The following is an 18,167-nucleotide window of genomic DNA, read 5'->3' as shown; positions in this document are numbered from 1 at the left end:
AGTGGGAGGCGGGGTTTGATTGAGTGCGTGGTGGGAAGGATGGGAAGGACGGAGAGTGGGCGCTGAGGAGGGGGAAATGTGCATGTGGGTGTCGTCACACTCAAGGGGATAAGGAGGGCCAGTGGGAGGGTGGTGGCTGCAGAGCACATGCAAACAAAGGTGCGAGCAGTGTCTTCCAGAGTCGGTGGGTGGTCACGCAGACGGGCAGCAGGGGTTCTCGCAAAGGGCAGGGGGAACAAGGCAGAGAGGCATGTTGAAGCCCTGGGTGGAGGAATCCGAAGGCCAAAATAGGAGGTTTGGTCTTGCTGCGGGGCTTTGAGCAGCGCTGTGCAAAGCTGGACCCTGTGTCATGTGAAGGACATGAATCTGAACGCAGGGCCGAGGAGGGGCCCAAGCACAGGGAGCGAAGGGGCAGCCGGACAGGTGGTTCTCGTCATCTCCCCTCCTGCCTGCCCCTGCCCGGTCATCACCTGAGCCCTGGGTCCCCCGCCTCCAGGACCCTGACAAGAGAGAGCCGGGCGGGGTTCCCAGGGCGCGGGGCAGGCCGCCGGGCACACCCCCCGAGGCCCAGGGCTGGAAGATGGAAAGAAGCGAAGGGTCCTCCAGGCTCGGGTCTGTGGCTGTCGTTACAAGAAGGACCTGGAGGTTGGCAACTGAGGGGGCGGCCTTGACTCGTCAGATGGGGACCTCTGCCAGGCTGGACATGCTGGCAAGCCTTGTCGAGGGCTAACACGAAGTCACATGGGGATAGAGACCCAGGCTTGTGAAGCATTTGGTGCAAGTGTGCGGTAAAGCGTGTTGGTGTTTCGTAAGAGTTTGGCACGTTTTCGGAATGATTCTGGCTGGCTGCCCAGCGCTGAGTTTCCTGTTCATAGCTCCCCATATGTGTCACTGCTGAGGATTAAAGCCCCCATAGGCTCTGACACAGACGTCACTCACTGTCTCCTTCTTTCAGCCTCAGTAAAACTGGGTCGGTTGACAAGATGTGAGGGACACTCTCCTGCTGCACGGACCAGACCCAAAGCTCTTTGGGAAAAGAAAAGAGGAATTAGCAAGTCTATCCAGGGCTGACTTCAGAATGCACTTTTGTTTTTAAGAACCAACATCCACTCAGCTGACTTATTTGGGGGAAGAAAGGCTGCGGGCTTACCCTCAGAGTCATCGCCTCCCGCGACGCCAGCCATCCCCAAATGTCCCCACGACGAAGAAAGGAGATGGTAAGATGATTAATTGCACTTCTGGTTTTTGTTCCTGTAATTTTCCCTCGTTCTCTTTTTTGTTTACTTCTACATGGATGAAGTATTTTGGAGAGACAAATGGAATTTGATAAAAACTGATAATGTTATGCTGCTTTGTGGAAAAAAGGATTTTAAGAATTTCTTGGTGTTATGCGGCTCTGTAGGCATATTCAGCCTTAAGATGTGTCTGTGAGTTATATTAAAAGATCAGCTGTGATGATGCATGTTTTACTCTATGGAAGATTAACGGTGAAAGATATGGGAAATACATTTTATAGCCGTGCACTACTTATAAGCCATAAATAGTTGCGTGACTTTGGGTAAATCGTGAGGTTCAAGGGGAGGGTATTGTAGATAAGAATCTTTAAAAAATATTGTTGCTGATCTTAGAACGAAGACTTATTTTATCACTTTCCATCAAGCTTTGTCAGTCTTAGAGGGGCACAATCTGGCCCGATGTTTGACCCAAGGCATTGCGTGACTATTAACCGTGGGTGTCATTGGCTGCAGTTAAAGTTACAACGCGTTGTAGTAGCAGTGCTCGGACACGCTTCCTCCAATACGGCTTAAACTGTCATCTTAAAAGCACAAGCGTTACTTTCCAAGGCTTTACAAACGTTACACCCTGAGCTGTAAGGAAAAACTCTGAGAAGATTATAAACATTGTCCGGTATTTCTTTATTGGACATGCTTGACTTCCATAATCCCATCAGTAGCGTTGTTATGGGAAAGAATAATAAGAAAATGGAAAGAATCTGGAAGGTTAAAGACAGGAAATGAGAACACAAAAAGGAGAGCAAAATGAGGTTTACTGTTCAATTCAGTTCAATTCATCTGACAACTCCTTGCTCTTCTGCAAAATGCCAGTTGACGCTGTGGGGAGGAGGGCGTGGGGAGCCAGGTAGAGGAAAGATGCTTCAGATGGTGCAGCTGGTTTGGGAATCCCGCTACCCATGCACGGGCAGCAGGAGACCACCGTGGTGTGCTGGAGGCCAAGGGAGGGTGTGTGCTTTTTGGAAGCGTGTGGATCTGCTGGGGAAAGGAAGGAAATAATGTTGTCTAGAAGGAGCAGGGAGCACTTTTGGAGATGAATTTAATCTTCCTAATTCTGGTGATGAATTTATTTTATTTTTATTTTTTTAATCCATTTTTTATTGGTGTCTGATTTGCCAACATATAGAGTAACACCCAGTGCTCGTCTCGTCAAGTGCCCACCTCAGTGCCCGTCACCCAGTCACCGCCACCCCCCGCCCACCTCCCCTTCCACCACCCCTAGTTCGTTTCCCAGAGTTAGGAGTCTTTCATGTTCTGTCTCCCTTTCTGATATTTCCCACTTATTTTTTCTCCTTTCCCCTTTATTCCCTTTCACTATTTTTTATATTCCCCAAAGGAATGAGACCATATAATGTTTGTCCTTCTCCGATTGACTTACTTCACTCAGCATAATACCCTCCAGTTCCATCCACGTTGAAGCAAATGGTGGGTATTTGTCATTTCTAATGGCTGAGTAATATTCCATCGTATACATAGACCACATCTTCTTTATCCATTCATTGGTGATGAGTTTAAGGAGATACGTGTGGCCCTTCTCAAAGTCAGCATGGGGGTATCAATCTTCTATCCCACAATCCCTTCTGGGCACATGTCTGTTTGCTTACTTAGGGGAAAACCTTGCCCGGCATGGTCTAGCAGAGGCCGAGATTCACTCCTAAAATCTACCTTGCAAAACTGACATGAATTGCACGTGCTCATGGTTAGAAATAAAACAAAGGACTACGGATCAGTCAATAAGATGAAAAATAAAACCTATCACTGTGGGATTAATGTTGTCAACATTTTGGTGGGTATGTTTTTCTCCGAGTACATTTACATTAAAAAAAACAACAACAACAACAAACCATATTGAGCTGTACGTGTTGGCTTTTCCCTTTTGACAATATATTGGAGCATCTCACCACACTAATGAATTTCTTCCTACAAAAATTGTTTGATCACATTATACAGAGAATTTATTAAGTCATGTTGGTAGATATTGGATTGTTTCCTTTTTCATTATCAACATTACAAAACCGATGTACTTATAATAAAAGCTTTGCGTCCCTTCTTGATTATTTCCTTGGACTAGAGTCCCAGAGGGAAAACTGTGGCATCAAAGCACCTGAGGATTTTTGAAGCTTTTGATCCCTGCTACTAAATTAATCTAACAAAGTGCTATAAATTTATACTCCCTCCAGCACTGTATGAACACCATTTCCCCACACTTTCACCAACGCTGTGTTTTGTCCTTTTTAAAATAAATGTGCTAATCTGATAACTGGCTACGGCTACTTTGTTGTCTTGATCTGCTTTAAGGAAACCCTTTGTAAAACCTTTTGGCTTCTTGTCTTTTCGGTTACTCACATCAAAGCAATCATTTCTTACAGTAACTTATGGCAACCTAATTTCTGGGGACTTTGACCTCATTTGATGTCGCTCAGCAGGGCTGCTGAAAATGTGGGGAATCAGATGCTTTTGCTCTGACTTTCTACCATTTGAACAACCCAGGGCAAAACTCAGTCTTTATGATTTTATTTCCTTTTTGTCTATAAAATTTAAAGATAAGGGTTGATTTTTCATCCCACTGAGCGATTATACGGAGAACAGAGATGAGACAGAGGAAAGTTCTTTGAAAAGAAAAAAAGTGAAAAATACAAAATGGTACAATTACGATTGTTGTCATTATGAAGTTTATATTGTCACCTTATAAAGTATGTAGTTTTGGAGAACTGCATGCTGAAATTTTGACAAGGTGTTCTAATTCTAGACTAGAAAGTGTGTGTGTATGAAAATGTGTGTGCATGTTGCAACATACTTCTTAAGTCTTGGATTTAGTGCTAGCGTTTGGTATGTTCTAGCTGTGCATGGACATACAATAGGTTGAACATGGTTTCTATTTTGTTGCTTACTTATCTCACTTGCATGCAGGACAGCACACCATTTTTCTTATATTGCATTGTGATTGACCACTTGCTTTCTTCAGTTCCCCTTCTCAAAGGCAGGACTTGTTTTATGTGTGTTTCTTTCTGTAGGGCCTGGTCTGGGATCTGATACCTTGTGGGGGCTCAATGACTGTTTCTTGAATGAGCCAACAAAAGGGAGCTAGGAGCATTTTTACCTAACTCTGCAGGGAAAGAATCATCTCAAAAAAAATCGTAGATTTTGAAAATGGAGATTTTCTGGGGCAAATTGATTATTTTGTTTAATTTCATTTGGGTTGTTTTCCATTTTTATTGAGTGACACTTTAAAGCTCTTAATGGATATTAAGCAAATGAATACAAGCCAAGGGTAGAATCAGGAAAATGGAGATCATAGACTTGTAAGTGTAAGTCTCATGGAGTTGGTATGAGTATGAAAAGCTTTACGGGGGGTACAGAGTTTCACTCTTAACAGCTCAGTGCTAGGCTGTTAAAATAAGGACCAAAGTGATGCTTAGCAATGGTTTGAACTTGGTACTGAATAAAAAATACCAATGGCCAATACTTAAAGAGTACTTGACTATACGTGAGATCTGGTTCTAAGTGCCTCATGTATGAGGCAGTAATTATTATGATTTTATTTTGCAGATTAAGAAGCTGAAGTACAAGTGATTTGGCCAAAGTCACACCAGTAGGCAGTGCACAGCTGGGATTCACAACACAATCTTACTTAGAGTCCACAGGTTGGTGAAGGTGGGGGTTACTGAATTCAGTGGTTTGGGACCACTGATGGTATTTGTGCTGTTTCACTCGGGTATATAAGTCACCATTTATTGAATTCCCACTAAGGAACTTATGCTGATCTGGGTTCTTATATCATTATGTCTAATCTGTTCACAGCTTTACAAGATTGGTGTCATTTTACCTGCTCAAGGACCAAACCAACTAAGACTCTGAACTCAGTAAGTGGCCCAGAGGTGATGAGTTAATGATAAGGGAATGCCCATCAATCTATACCAAGTCTATTAAACTTCCTAGCCTATGTGCTGCACTGGCCTGGACAGCTGAGTGCTGATGTTCTTGGTTCTTCATCCAAAGGTGCGGAGTCCAGTTCTCCATTTGGAGGTGCTGGGCCTAGAAACTCAACCAATTCATCCCTTCACTTGGGTATTGTGGGGAGGTGGGGTCTCTGCCTTGGTCTCTGAATTTGTGTGGGCCATTGTGAAATGGTACTTGAAGTTGATTTTCAAGCTGACATTTCCTGGCAGATTATCCAATTTATCACCTCATCCTAGACATGTTGAGTGTTTAATATGTGGGGACATTTTCCTTATATGTTCTAACAAATGAGCCCCCAATTCTGCACCAAGAATGTCTAAAGAGTATCTCCAAGGAGTCTGGGACCGAGTAAGGCAAGTGCTAGCTTGGGAGAGGAGACTCAGTTCTGTTTTCTCTTAGGCAACTTACCTATTTTCTCTTTGTTTAGTTGTTCCAGTAATATGGGTATAGGAATATAATTTAAAATTGTATTTTACACAATTTGCTGTTAAACTTTTCAGTAAGATTTTGGAATTTAAACAATTTTTTCAACAAGGAGTGTTGGGTGGCTCAGTTGGTTAAGCATTTGACTCTTGATCTCAGTAGAGGTCTTGATCTCACAGTTGTGAGTTCAAGCCCCATGTTGGGTGACTGCTTAAACAATTTTGTTTTCAACAAATAACATATAGTTTGTGTACTTTTGAGTAGATAACACACAGTTTAAAAGCCTATTCAGTAAAGTCCTTCCTCTCTTCCTTTTTCTCAGATACCGCTTTCCTTCTCTCTCATCAACAAGTAGCTAAGTAATTGTTAATAGTTATTTCTACCTTTTCCATGCTGTATTAGTCAGGGTTATCCAGAGAAATAAGACCAACAGGAGATAGGTACATCAATCTCCTATAGGTTTTATATATAAAATTGGGCATATCATTGGTATATTTTGAGAGAGAGAGAGAAAGATATATATATAAAGAGAGGGAGAAAAAAGATGATAAAGTATCGGCTTATGTGATCATGGAGGCTGAGAAGTCCCAGCATCTGTTGTCTATAAGCTGTAGACCCAGGAAAGCAGGTGGCATAGTTTCAAGGCCCAAGAGCTGTAGAACCAAAGGTGTAGATTCTAGTTCAGGTCTGAAGGCATGAGAACCAGGAACATGGAGAGAAAATAGATGTCTCAGCTCAAGTAGTCATGCAGAGTGAATTCAACCTTTCTCTGCCTCTTTGTTCTAGTTCAACCTCCAAGGGATTGGATGATGCCCACCCACACTGAAGTGAGCCATCCACTTTAGTTTCAGTTTGCAGGCTAGTCTCTTCCAGAAATACCTTCACAGACACATCTAAACATAATCTTTAACCAGCTATCTGGGCTCCGTCAAATGGACACATAAAATTAGCCATCACACACACCAATGGTATACACTCTCCTGTACCGTGTTCCATATCTGCATCTAACGAGGTGCATTTTTCACCTTACAGTGGACTTTTAGGTTGTTTGCATTTTTTTGCTATTACAACCAGTGTTGCAATGAATAACAGCCTTGCCTGTGTCATTTTGCAGAAGTGCAAACAAGCATATTTATTGGGTAAATTCCTAGAAGTGGAATTGTAGGTCACAGACCATGTGCATTTGTGATTTTGATATGTATTTCAAAACTGCCCACTTACCTCCTACCCGGTTGTACCAAATAATACTTCTGGGAATGTTTGAGAGAATGTTTCCCCATGTACTTGTCAACATGGCATGCTGGCCAACTGGTTTTTTATTGAACTTTCATGGTCTTTTGGTTAAAGAGGTTAACTCGTTTTTTTAAAAAAAATTCTCATATCTTATTTCATGATACAGGTTTCTTTATTTAGATTTTATTTTTTGAAAGCAGTTTTAGGTTCACAGCATAATTGAGGGGAAGGTATAGAGATTTCCTATATTTGTTCTTCTCCCCATTATCAAATGTTCCCCTATTCCGGAGTGGCACATTAGTTTTAATTGATGAACCAACATTGTCACATCATTATCACCCAAGTCCATGGTTGATAATAAGGTTCTCTTGGTATTATGCATTATATGAGTTTAGACAAGTATATAATGACATGCATCTATCATTATGGCATCATACAGAGTGTTTTCCTGTCCTAAATGTCCTCTGTGCCCTACTTATTCTTTCTCCCTACTCCCACCTGACAACCCCTGGAAACTACTGATATTTTTACTGATTTATCCAGAGTGTCATATAGTTGGAATCAAGCAATGTATAGTCTTTTCAGACTGGCATCTTTTACTTAGTAGTATGCATTTAGGTTTCCTCCATGTCTTTTCATGGCTTGATGGTTCATTTCTTTTTAGTGATGAATAATATTCCACTGTCTGGATGTACCACAGTTTATTCATGCATCTAACTCCATAATATGTTGGTTGCTTCCAAGTTTGGGCAATTATGAATAAAGCTCCTACAAATAGCTATGTTTAGGTTCTTGTGTAAATTTTCAACTCTTTTATATAAATACCGAGGGGCACAGTTTCTAGATTGTGTGGCAAGTCTATTTTTAGTTTTATAAGAAACTGCCTAAGTGTCTACCAAAGCCTGTGCCATGTCATATTCCCACCAGTGATGAATGAGAGTTCCTGTTGCTCCATATCCTTGCCAGCATTTGATCTTGTCAGTGTTCTGGATTTTGGCCATTCTAACAGGTCTGTAGTGGCACTGAGATTAGTTTAAAAATTGCGATCATAACTTCTGGTTTACTCAATGATTGTTTTCTGAGGGCTTGCTGGATGTCTAGCTGTGGGATGCCATAGTGGGTGAGGGTGATCTGGCTGCTGCCAGCAAGGGCCACACAAAACAGCTGGGCAACAGCAGGTATTACACCCATAGCAATTAGCACCATGAAAGAAACAGGCTGGTGCTAAGCTGGTGACTGATGAGCCAAGATCTGCCTTAACCTGGTGGTGGGAGCTCTGGTGGGGGAAGGTTGAGTCTGAGGCACACAGGTAGAGGGCAGAGGGAACAGCAGTGTAGAGCCCAGAAGAAGATGTACAGAGCCGGCCAACTGTATCGAGGGGGATTGTAGATGAATTTGGAGACAGGGATGGGAGCAGATCACTGTGGGCATTTGGGGTCACCATCAGGAGATTGGATTTTATTATGAATTTCAGGTAGTCTTCAGTCATGGGCTAGAAAGATGGTGACAGATCTGTAAAGTCTTTCCCTGTTGACCATAAATGCTCATCTGGATGATGGATGTCACACGGAGAAGTCATTGTATTTGCCACAAGAGATAGTGACATGGGTGACATCTGGTAGAGGACTGGTACCCAGGACATTTCGCTCTCTTGCCCAGCCCTGAATTCTGTGTGTGTGACAAGTGACAAAAGCTTAGCCAAAACATGGCCGTGGAAACGTTCCACAGAAACACATTCTATCTCTTCCAGAGATAAAACTCAGCTTATAAAGATCTTTCTCCTTCATTTTTTTATCTTACGAAATTAACTGATCCTTTTTGATAAATCATGATTGTGTGTCCAGTCTGGGCTAAGCCCTGTTCTCGGTGCCCCTGAGATTGGAAGAGGAAGAGGAGGTAGGAGGGAAAAAGAGGAGGATTCAGAAAATGAGCAGCAGCTTACAGTCTAGTTTTGAGACCGAATCAAATGTCAACACCGAAAGGAAGGCAAGAAAGAAACAGCCAAAGGACTCCGCCACTTGTGAGTTACAGATGAGAACTCTGGTCATGCAGTGTGGGCCACTTGTATGCGTGAGGGTCTGCTTGGTGCTCGGGAGCCCGCTGGGGACTGGAGCTTCTACATCCTTCCCTGGAGGCGCAAGTAGGGTTATTCTAACTTTAGAGGTGAAGAATCGAGAGCTTTCCTCAGGACCACTGAGTGGGCATGGGGCAGAGTGGGACTGTCTCCTAAGCCCTGAGGCCGTGACTTTCTGTGCTACAGAATAGAATAAATTCCTAAGTTTTATTATTTGAGGAAGTCCCTGGGGAGAGAGTTTCTCTCTACTCTGTATCCTCTTTCATTATGGTCCCTCTGGTTCCATTCTTATGGAGCTGCTTTGCTTATGAGTCTGCAGAGCTGGGAGGTTCTCTGCAGAAGGGATGTGGATGGACCACAGCCTCGGGTTCCTGATGGTAAGGCCTGAAGCTGAGAGGTGCTTCTATCTTGTGAAGAAACACAGGGAACCAAGAGAAAGTGTTGATGGTTAGGTGGACACTCAGATCCATCTTCATGGCACAACTGGTCATTTGTGGCCAGAGCAAGGTGGGGATTAATGTGTGTGTGTGTGTGTGTGTGTGTGTAGCATCTGGGATGAAGGTTCCAGAAGCTGCTGGCCCTGAAGAGGGACTAAGAGGTGCAAGTTTCTGTGGACATAGGAACATGTAGGTAGGAAGCAGAAAGGCTATGAGGTCTGTTTCTTAAGCTCAAGAAGCTTCTCCTCTTAGTCCAGGGAAAAGAGGGCAGGGTTTGCTTCTGACAAGAAGGGGAGTCCTTAGGTGAATTCTAGGTGTTTAACCCAGACAGAATTGTTCAATCGAAAGCAATGTAGGATAGGTGATTGTTAAGTGAGAATGTTGGGTAAAAATGACAACAAAAAGGAATATTTACCAAAAAAAAGTCCAGAAACATATTTGTAAAATTTGAAATGTGTCTGTGCTAATCATGATTGAAATAAATATTTTAGACTTCCTAGATTTTGAGGCTTTTGGTTTTCTTACATCTCTGTTCAGTCGGCCCATAACAATGGCATGGTTTGCTTTAAAGACTAAAATTTCAGAAAATATTTTAGCAAGTTTGATGTCTGAAGCCTTCAGCCATTCCTGGAATGAATTAATGAGTGAATGAATGACATAGCTCTAGAACCAAGGAATCGCATGTTTGTATCTTTTGTGGAAGTCTGCCTCTTTTTATAGTTTGAGGGGAAATTACTGGACGTGAATGTGCTTATAAATTATCCTGTGTTGTTTCTAAAGATGCTGAACTTCTTGACAATGAGTCCTTTCTTGGCTGAGGTAAGCAGTGCTTTTGATGACTGTAGTCACTCAGTCATTTTTGCCAACAGCGTATTCCAGCATGGACCACAAAACCAAGACATTCCAAAGCCATGAGCGGGCGCCCCCCAAACTGATGTGGCTTCCCTAATTCTATTCCCGGAGTTAGTGAGAGGGTAGAACTTGACTGGAAATTCTGGGGCAACTTTTCTTAGATCTTTTATAATCTGCAACTTCATTTAGTGGCCTCTTGATCTCCTTGCTATAGGTTGACTAGCAGCTGCTCTATTCTGGAAGTATCATCGCACAGCACCCTGCCGCCCCGCCCCAAACTGTCTCCTCCCCATGATTTCTGGGTGCATTACCTGTGTCCCTTACACAGATTTGGACCGAGGGAGACAGAGACCCGGGGACAGTAGGTGGTTTCTCAAGATAGTAGTGGATGATTAACAGAATCAGGCTATGAACATGCATCGTTGGATTCCCAAACTACTTTGTATTTCATTGTGCTGAAATGATAGGAGAACTTGAAGAAGGAAACGCTAATTTATGGCATCATTCTTTTTCAGATGTAGTTGAAGTTGTCATGTTTTTATGAGCATTGACATTTTTCAGAGATGGTTCACATGAAGCATGCAGTTAAGGCTCCTTCCTTCTACCTCCAATGGGAATTTATCATCCAAATTGGCACATGCTATCTGTAAGCTAGTTTTTTAAAAAATATTTTATTTATTTATTCATGAGAAATATACAGAGCGGCAGAGACAGGATGAGGGAGAGGCAGGCTCCCCTCAGGGACCCCGATGTGGGACTTGATCCCAGGATCCCGGGATCACAACCCGAGCTGAAGGCAGAGGCTCAACCACTGAGCCACCCAGGTGGCCCTATAAGGTAGTTTTTAAAAAGAATATTATGTGCAAGGGTTATTTTCTACTCTTTGAAATGGTCAGTAGATAATATTTAAACTAAAATGAATACGAATGAAATATATATATATATTAATAAGGTACACATTAACTGTTAAGGTACACATTAACAATGACTATAGCTATTCCTCTGGCATGATTGAACAGATCCTGCCTGGAGTAGGTGGGAGAAACCTGGTTTCAGAAATAGTATTATCTGTCCATTAAAGAATAATCTGTATATCAAAAAGGTAACTGATAACAGGTGTTGCCAAGATTGTAGAGAAAAAGGAAGCCTTGTACACTGTTGGTGGGAATGTAAATTGGTATAGTTACTATTGAAAATAGGATGGAAGTTCCTCAAAAAAATTAAAAATAGAACTACCAAATGATCCAGCAACCCTTTGGTGTATATCCAAAGGAAATAGAAACAGGATCCTAAGGAGATAATCTGCACTGCCATGTTTATTGCAGCATTATTCACAATAGCTAATGTATGGACACAACCCACGTGTTCATCAACAGGTGAATGGATAAAGAAGATGTGATATATATGTGCAACGGGATATTACTCAGCCATGAGAAAGAAGGAAATCCTGCCATATGCAACAACATGGATGAAGCTTTAGGGCATTAGGCTAGAAGAAATAAGCCAGACAAAGACAAATACTGTATAATATCACTACTATGTGAAGTGTAAAAATGCTGAACTCCGAGCAACAGAGTAGAGTCGTGTTGCCAGGGGCTGAGGGGAAATGCAAGGGAAGTGGAGAGATTTTGATCAAAGGATAAAAACTTCCAGTTATGAGATGAACAATTTTGGGGATCTAAGGTACAGCATGGCGATTACGGCTAACATATTGTATTTATATACTTGAAACTTGTTAAGAGAGTGGGTCTTAAATGTTCTCACCATTCTCACCACAAAAAGAAGTGGCAATTATGTGTTGGGTTGGAGGTGTTCACTCATGGTCTGGTGGTTAAGTATTAGTTCTGGCTGTGGTGGTAATCATTTTGCAATACGTAAATGTATCAGATCAACACCTGGTATGCCTTAAACTTACACAATGCTATATTGATATACATATACATAGATAGAATGAAGCTGGGAATGCAAAGATTCATAGATTTCCTTCCTGGAAGGAAAATACTTGATTATAATCAGTGGTGATATAATTAAAAAAAAAAAAAACTCGTGTGAACTTGCCATGACTACCTCTTTTGAATAAATTTCCCTCAACGAGTATTTCTCTAGATTAACACAGTGGGTTACTGAGCTGACTCACAAGGAGAGAGGGAGGTTATATTTTTGCTATTGTTAATAATGTGGGAAATTACACCCAACATCACTCACCAAGCTCGAGTATTATTAACCTCAATTTCTGAGATTTATGTAACTGCAAGATCAGAGTTCTACACTTCTTCTGCATTCAAAGTTTTAAGAGCATTGGTAAGATAATGTGACTGACAAGTGTACAGGAACTATGTTCACAGGAAAGTGAAAAATGCTGGGCACTGGGGTGGTGGAGACCGGTACTTCCTTTGGTCTGGATCTGATGTCCAACAAATTATAAATTATTGTTTTAGGGAAACCTGTTGTATGTAAGTCCCTGAGGCTGAACTCTCTTCCTTTGGCTGGCCGCAGTCTGCTGGGTCCCCATAGAAAATGGGTTTTGCTGTGTGAGTGAACTACATAGTTTTGTACAAATAGAAGGAACATCTGCTAAATAGGATCACCTTCTATGATCTAGGCATGTGATCGCGAATCCTGGCTGTGAGTTGGGATCACCTGGGGAGCTTAAGAAAATACTGATGCCTGGGCCCCACCATTAGAGGATCTGATGTGATAGGGTTGGGTCTCAGCATAGGGATTTAAAAAAACTCACCAGATGGTCATACCATGCAGCCAGTGTAATGTGGGTTGAGAACCACTGACCTGGGAAGTAGACAGCCATAAATTCAGTAAATGACCTGAGTAAACAAAAAGCTGGCTTGAACAAGGCTGTCCAGGGAGATTGCCAAATCCTGCCTGTGGGGGGGAATTTAGGTCCATTTCCCAGAAATCCTTGTCCCCAGAAGCTATCAAAGGTTCTCTCTGTCCTGTGAGTGTAGTTTGAATCTTCTAAGGCATGGTGGGCATTCGTGTAAATGCAGCCACTGTCATTTCTTTGGCAAAGATGTAAACAGCTACTCAGTTCAAGCTAGAGTTAGTCAGAAAAAGAGCCTATCTTTAAGTATTTGAGTGTCAGGGGAGTGAAGAACTCATGCCAAATGAAGGTGATGGTTGCCAGTGCCATCAGAGAGGGGGAGGTGAAGCCAAGGCTCAGCAGAGGAGGTGAGAGTCACCTGTTTCCCCTGGTCGAAGGAGTGGGGAAACCCTAGAAGGCCTTCTGGAAGGAATGCACAGTATTGGGAAGGGTTGGGAAGGGTAGGGAGGAGGGCATGAGCTGGAGAAGGAAGGGTGACATTCTCTGTGGAGGGAAAGAGGTAGCCCCTGGGGAAGCCGGCAAGGAGGCAAATGTGTGCAAGAAGGTAGTCAGGGGAGATCAAGGTGGGTCTGTGACCCCAAATGGAGTGCTCTGGCTACTTCCCAGAGGCAGTGAGGGGACCCTGCATGGCAGGATTCGACTGCCAATGTTGAAGCAAAAGGGCAAGTAGGGGCTTGCCTAGTATTACATACTCAGCTAACGTGGATTGTTTGGAAGAAACATGTATTTTGGTCTAACCATCCATTCTGACGAGGTGAAAAAGAAACCCACGTAGGTCACATGGGCCAGTTTAGCATTGACAAGGTGGGTGTATTGCAGTCAGATAGTTCAGACTTCTTAACCTTCTTTTCTCTGATTTCTAATGCTCCCTTTGTTCTTCTCCAGTCCTCCTGAGGAAGAAATTTAAGAAACTCCCCCCTGCCCCCAATCTTGTCTAAAGTAGTAACAGTGAAGCTCTGAATGTAAAAAGGTGAAGTATATTTTCCTTGAGATTCTTTACTTTTTTTAAAGATTTTATTTATTTATTCTTGACACAGAGAGAGGCAGAGACACAGGCAGAGGGAGAAGCAGACTCCCTGTGGGGGCCCGATGTTGGGGCTCTATCCCAGGACCCCGGGATCACGACCTGGGCCAAAGGCAGACTGTCAACCACTGAGCCCCCGGGTGCCCCTCCCTTGAGATTCTTTGGAGTGTATTGCTTCTGGGAAAAACTAACATTGTTTAATGGATGGGAGAAAGAACAGGGGCATATGACCTGTGAAGGTGACTCGGGTAGACTATTTTCTGTGATTTGCTCCAACTTTGAAGAAGTAAACCACAATTTGTAAAGACATAACCAAGAATATTCTTTCCATAAAATGTCGATATTAGAATTTTATCACATTACACCTTATTCTTGAAGGGATAAACTTTAAGCTCTTTGTCATTTGTGGAAATCTGAATCCAAACTTCTACACCAACCATTAAAATTAAATATTTAATATTTAATTCCTTGGCAGTGAAAAAAAAATTTGGTATGATCATTAAGAGATTTGATGGTTAGCATGGTATTTACTTAACAATGCGGGGCCACATTGACTTAAAAAAATAAATATGGCAATTGCTGTTTTTCTTCTTCTTTTCAAAATACAAAAATAAAGTATAAAGGTAAACTAGATTTTGGAATAAATGGCCAGCACACTTCTGCAAATGATGTTTCTGGATTAATTTTTTGCATCTGAATTCTCTTCGGTGTATTTTGGGATTTTTTTTTTATAATAAAGTTTGTAAGTACTGCTCGTGATTCAGCCTCAACGAGGGTAGACATCACCCTACCTGGAGCTGAGACCACTTTGTCTGACTGTAAGATGTCAACAGTGTTTCATGTGCTTTGCACTGTATGAGACTCTTTGGTGGATACAAAAAAATAATAATAATAAAAATAAAATAGGGATGGTCATTGTCCTGAAAACCTCTTGAGTTTGCTCTTTTCTCCCTTTCTCCCACTGGAAGAAATGGGGGAAATCAGGAAATCATGAGAGTTGACTTTACATACTTGATCCTAAAGTGTTTATGACCAGGCTACATTTTTCTTTTTCTTGTTTGTTTCAAATTTTTATTTAAATTCGAGATAATTAACATTTGGTGTAATATTGGTTTCAGGAGCAGAATTTAGTGATTCATCATTTACCTATAACACTCAGTGCTCATCATAACAAGTATCCTCCTTAATACCCATCATCCATTTAGCCCACCCCTTGCCCACCTCCCTGCATCAACCCTCAGTTTGTTCTCTATAGTTAAGAGTCTCTTCTGTTTCCTTCATTTTCTTTCTCTTTTTTCTTTCTCATATGTTCACCTATTTTGTTTCTTAAATTCCACATATGAGTGGAATCATGTATTTGTCTTTCTCTGACTTACTGTGCTTTGCATAATACTCTCTAGCTCCATCCACATTGTTGCAAATGGCAAGATTTCATTCCTTTTGATGGCCAAGTAATATTCCATCGAGTGTATAGACCACATCTTCTTTATCCATTCATCAGTCACTAGACATTTGGACTCTTTCTGTAGTTTGGCTATTGTTGATAATGCTGCTATAAACATCAGGGTGCATGTGCCCCTTCACAACTGTACTTTTGTATCCTTTGGGTAAATATCTAGTAGTGCGATTGCTGGATCCTAGGGTAGTTCCATCTTTAACTTTTTGAGGAACCTCCATACCCTTTTACAGAGTGGCTGTACCAGCTTGCATTCCCATCAACAGCGTAAGAGGATTCCCCTTTCTCTGCATCCTCACCAACACCTGTTGTTTCCTGTCTTGTTAATTTTCTCATAGGTGAAGGTTCTATCTCATTGTGGTTCTGATCTGTATTTCTCTGATGATGAGTGATGTTGAGCATCTTTTCATGTATCTTTTGGCCATCTGTATATCTTTGAAAAAATGTCTGTTCATGTTTTCTTCCCATTTCTTAACTGGATTATTTGTTTTTTGGGTGTTGAGTTTTATAAGCTTCTATATGTATTTTGGATACTAACTCTTTATCAGATATGTCATTTGCAAATATCTTCTCCCATTCTGCAGACTGCAAAGGTTTTGTCAACTATTTACTTTGCTGTGCAAAGCTTTTTATTTTGATGAAGTCCCAACATTCATTTTTGCTTTTGTTTCTCTTACCTCCGGAGGCATGTCTAGTAAGAAGTTGCTATACTGAGATCAAAGAGGTTGTGGCCTGTGTTCTCCTCTAGGATTTTGTAGGTTTCCTGACTCATATTTAGGTTTTTCATCTATTTTGAGTCTATTTTTGTGTATGATGTAAGGAAATGGTCCAATATCATTCTTCTGCAGGTGGCTGTCCAGTTTTCCCAACACCATTTGTTGAAGAGGCTATCTTTTTTCCATTGGATATTCCTCCCTGCTCTGTCAAAGATTAGTTGACCATAGTGTTATGGGTCCATTTCTGGGTTTCCCATTCTGTTCCATCTGTTTGTTTTTATGCCCATACTATCCTGTTTCAATGACTACACAGACTACATTTTTCTAGATAAAATTTGCACATCTGTACTTTCCTAGTTCTTCTTCTTATTGCTCTCATGTTTATTTGTTATCCCATTGCAATAAGTGTTTGACCCAGTTTGAAAGGATCTAGTGGTAAATAGGGAAGGGGAAAAAAACACTTAAAAAAAACAATGCTTATTTCCATATGAATCTTAGATACATGACATAGTAAATATTGTAAATTGTAAATATTAGTTTTAACATTGCGGTTTTAAATATCGGGCAGTAATATCCCATATCTTATCAAACCACATGTCCAATTTGAATGGGGAAGACATCCCAACTCTACACTTGAAATCGTAGCACCTTCTCAATTTATCTTTGGGGAACCCAAAGTAGCAACACAAAGAACCTACCATGCCAACTACCACAATAAACATTTTATCTGTGTTTTCGCCATCCTGGCAAAGTCTTGATAGAAGGGCCACTGAAGCTGATGTAGCACATCTGGAAAGAGTAGAGATGGAGGCATCTTGGCCTCTCTTATCTGTGGGTTAATGCTGTTTATGGCACCCCGTGCATGGTTGTTTCTTGTTTAACTGTCTTGTTCACATCACAAAATAAAGTGGTTGCGTAGGTTACTGTTCATTACTTCTTTCTCAGACCGTTAAACAGCCACCAACATTTCTCCTCAGTTACTTTTGTACTCAAAAAGCTATCTTTGAATCTCCATCTAACTTTCCTCTGGTATGTTCCTTGCTTATTTATTTGTGTAGGTGAGTCTCACTTTGTGACTTGGGCACTTGAGGAGGCTTATTGCGTGTTTAATGTGTGTCCAAGTCTGTTTGGCCTCTCAGGGATGTGTAATATGGGCTTCTCGGAAATAGCCTTTGTTAGTAGAGGGCACTGCTGGGCAAAAACATTTACTCTGTTCCGAGCACTTGAGTTTCAAGGGTTATTCTCACTTATTAAGACTTTGTAAAAGTGCCAAAGCTGCTACTTCCTGGAAGTTTTTTTATCAAAATCAGTACTCTGGCATGGTAAACTCTTTGCAAAGTATCAAGAATATCTATCTATTATCTATCTATCTATCTATCTATCTATCTATCTATCTATCTATCTATCATCTATCTCTATATCTAGACATATCTATATCTAGATACAGACACACACACACACACACACACACACACGATAATGAACAAGTGGGCATGAAATAGAGAAGAGCCAAATCTTGCAAAAACCACTGACTCTAAGGAAAAAAAAATCTGATAAGAATGAGGGCTGTCAGCTAGATGTTGATTACAAGCAATAGGAGCTGGCAGCGGCAAGAGCCATTGGCATGTTTCAATGAGCTAAACTTGCTCAAGCAGAAAGGAAGAAATTTAGTCAACATTCACAAGTGCCTCTGGGAACCTAGGGGCAAGGAAGCAGTCTGACTCCTAGAAGGGCTGAACCAACCTGAGGGGTTTGTCTCCCAGCATCTGAATGAGTCCCTTCTCATTTTTTTTGTCTCCACTGCTCGCTTTTCTTTCTCTGAAAACTGAATTTCTTTGCTTCTCTGGTTCATTTGGAGGGT

The 18,167-nt window shown here is 41.6% G+C and overlaps 1 protein-coding gene across 1 annotated transcript in view; it reads left to right on the top strand.

Moving 5' to 3' along the window:
• The first annotated feature begins 886 nt into the window (after positions 1-886).
• IL1R1 (interleukin 1 receptor type 1) overlaps positions 887-18,167 on the top strand; it is a 71,806-nt gene continuing 54,525 nt past the window's right edge. The window contains exons 1-3 of the mRNA XM_025463527.2: positions 887-1,217; positions 4,842-4,936; positions 5,094-5,155. The gene's annotated coding sequence lies outside the window, so the exon portion shown is untranslated. The remainder of the gene's footprint in view (positions 1,218-4,841; positions 4,937-5,093; positions 5,156-18,167) is intronic.

This window comes from Canis lupus, chromosome 10 (assembly GCF_003254725.2).
Source record: "Canis lupus dingo isolate Sandy chromosome 10, ASM325472v2, whole genome shotgun sequence".
NCBI classification, from domain to species: Eukaryota; Metazoa; Chordata; class Mammalia; order Carnivora; family Canidae; genus Canis; species Canis lupus.
Note: the sequence above shows the minus strand (reverse complement) of the source record. Positions and strands in the feature narration are given on the sequence as shown.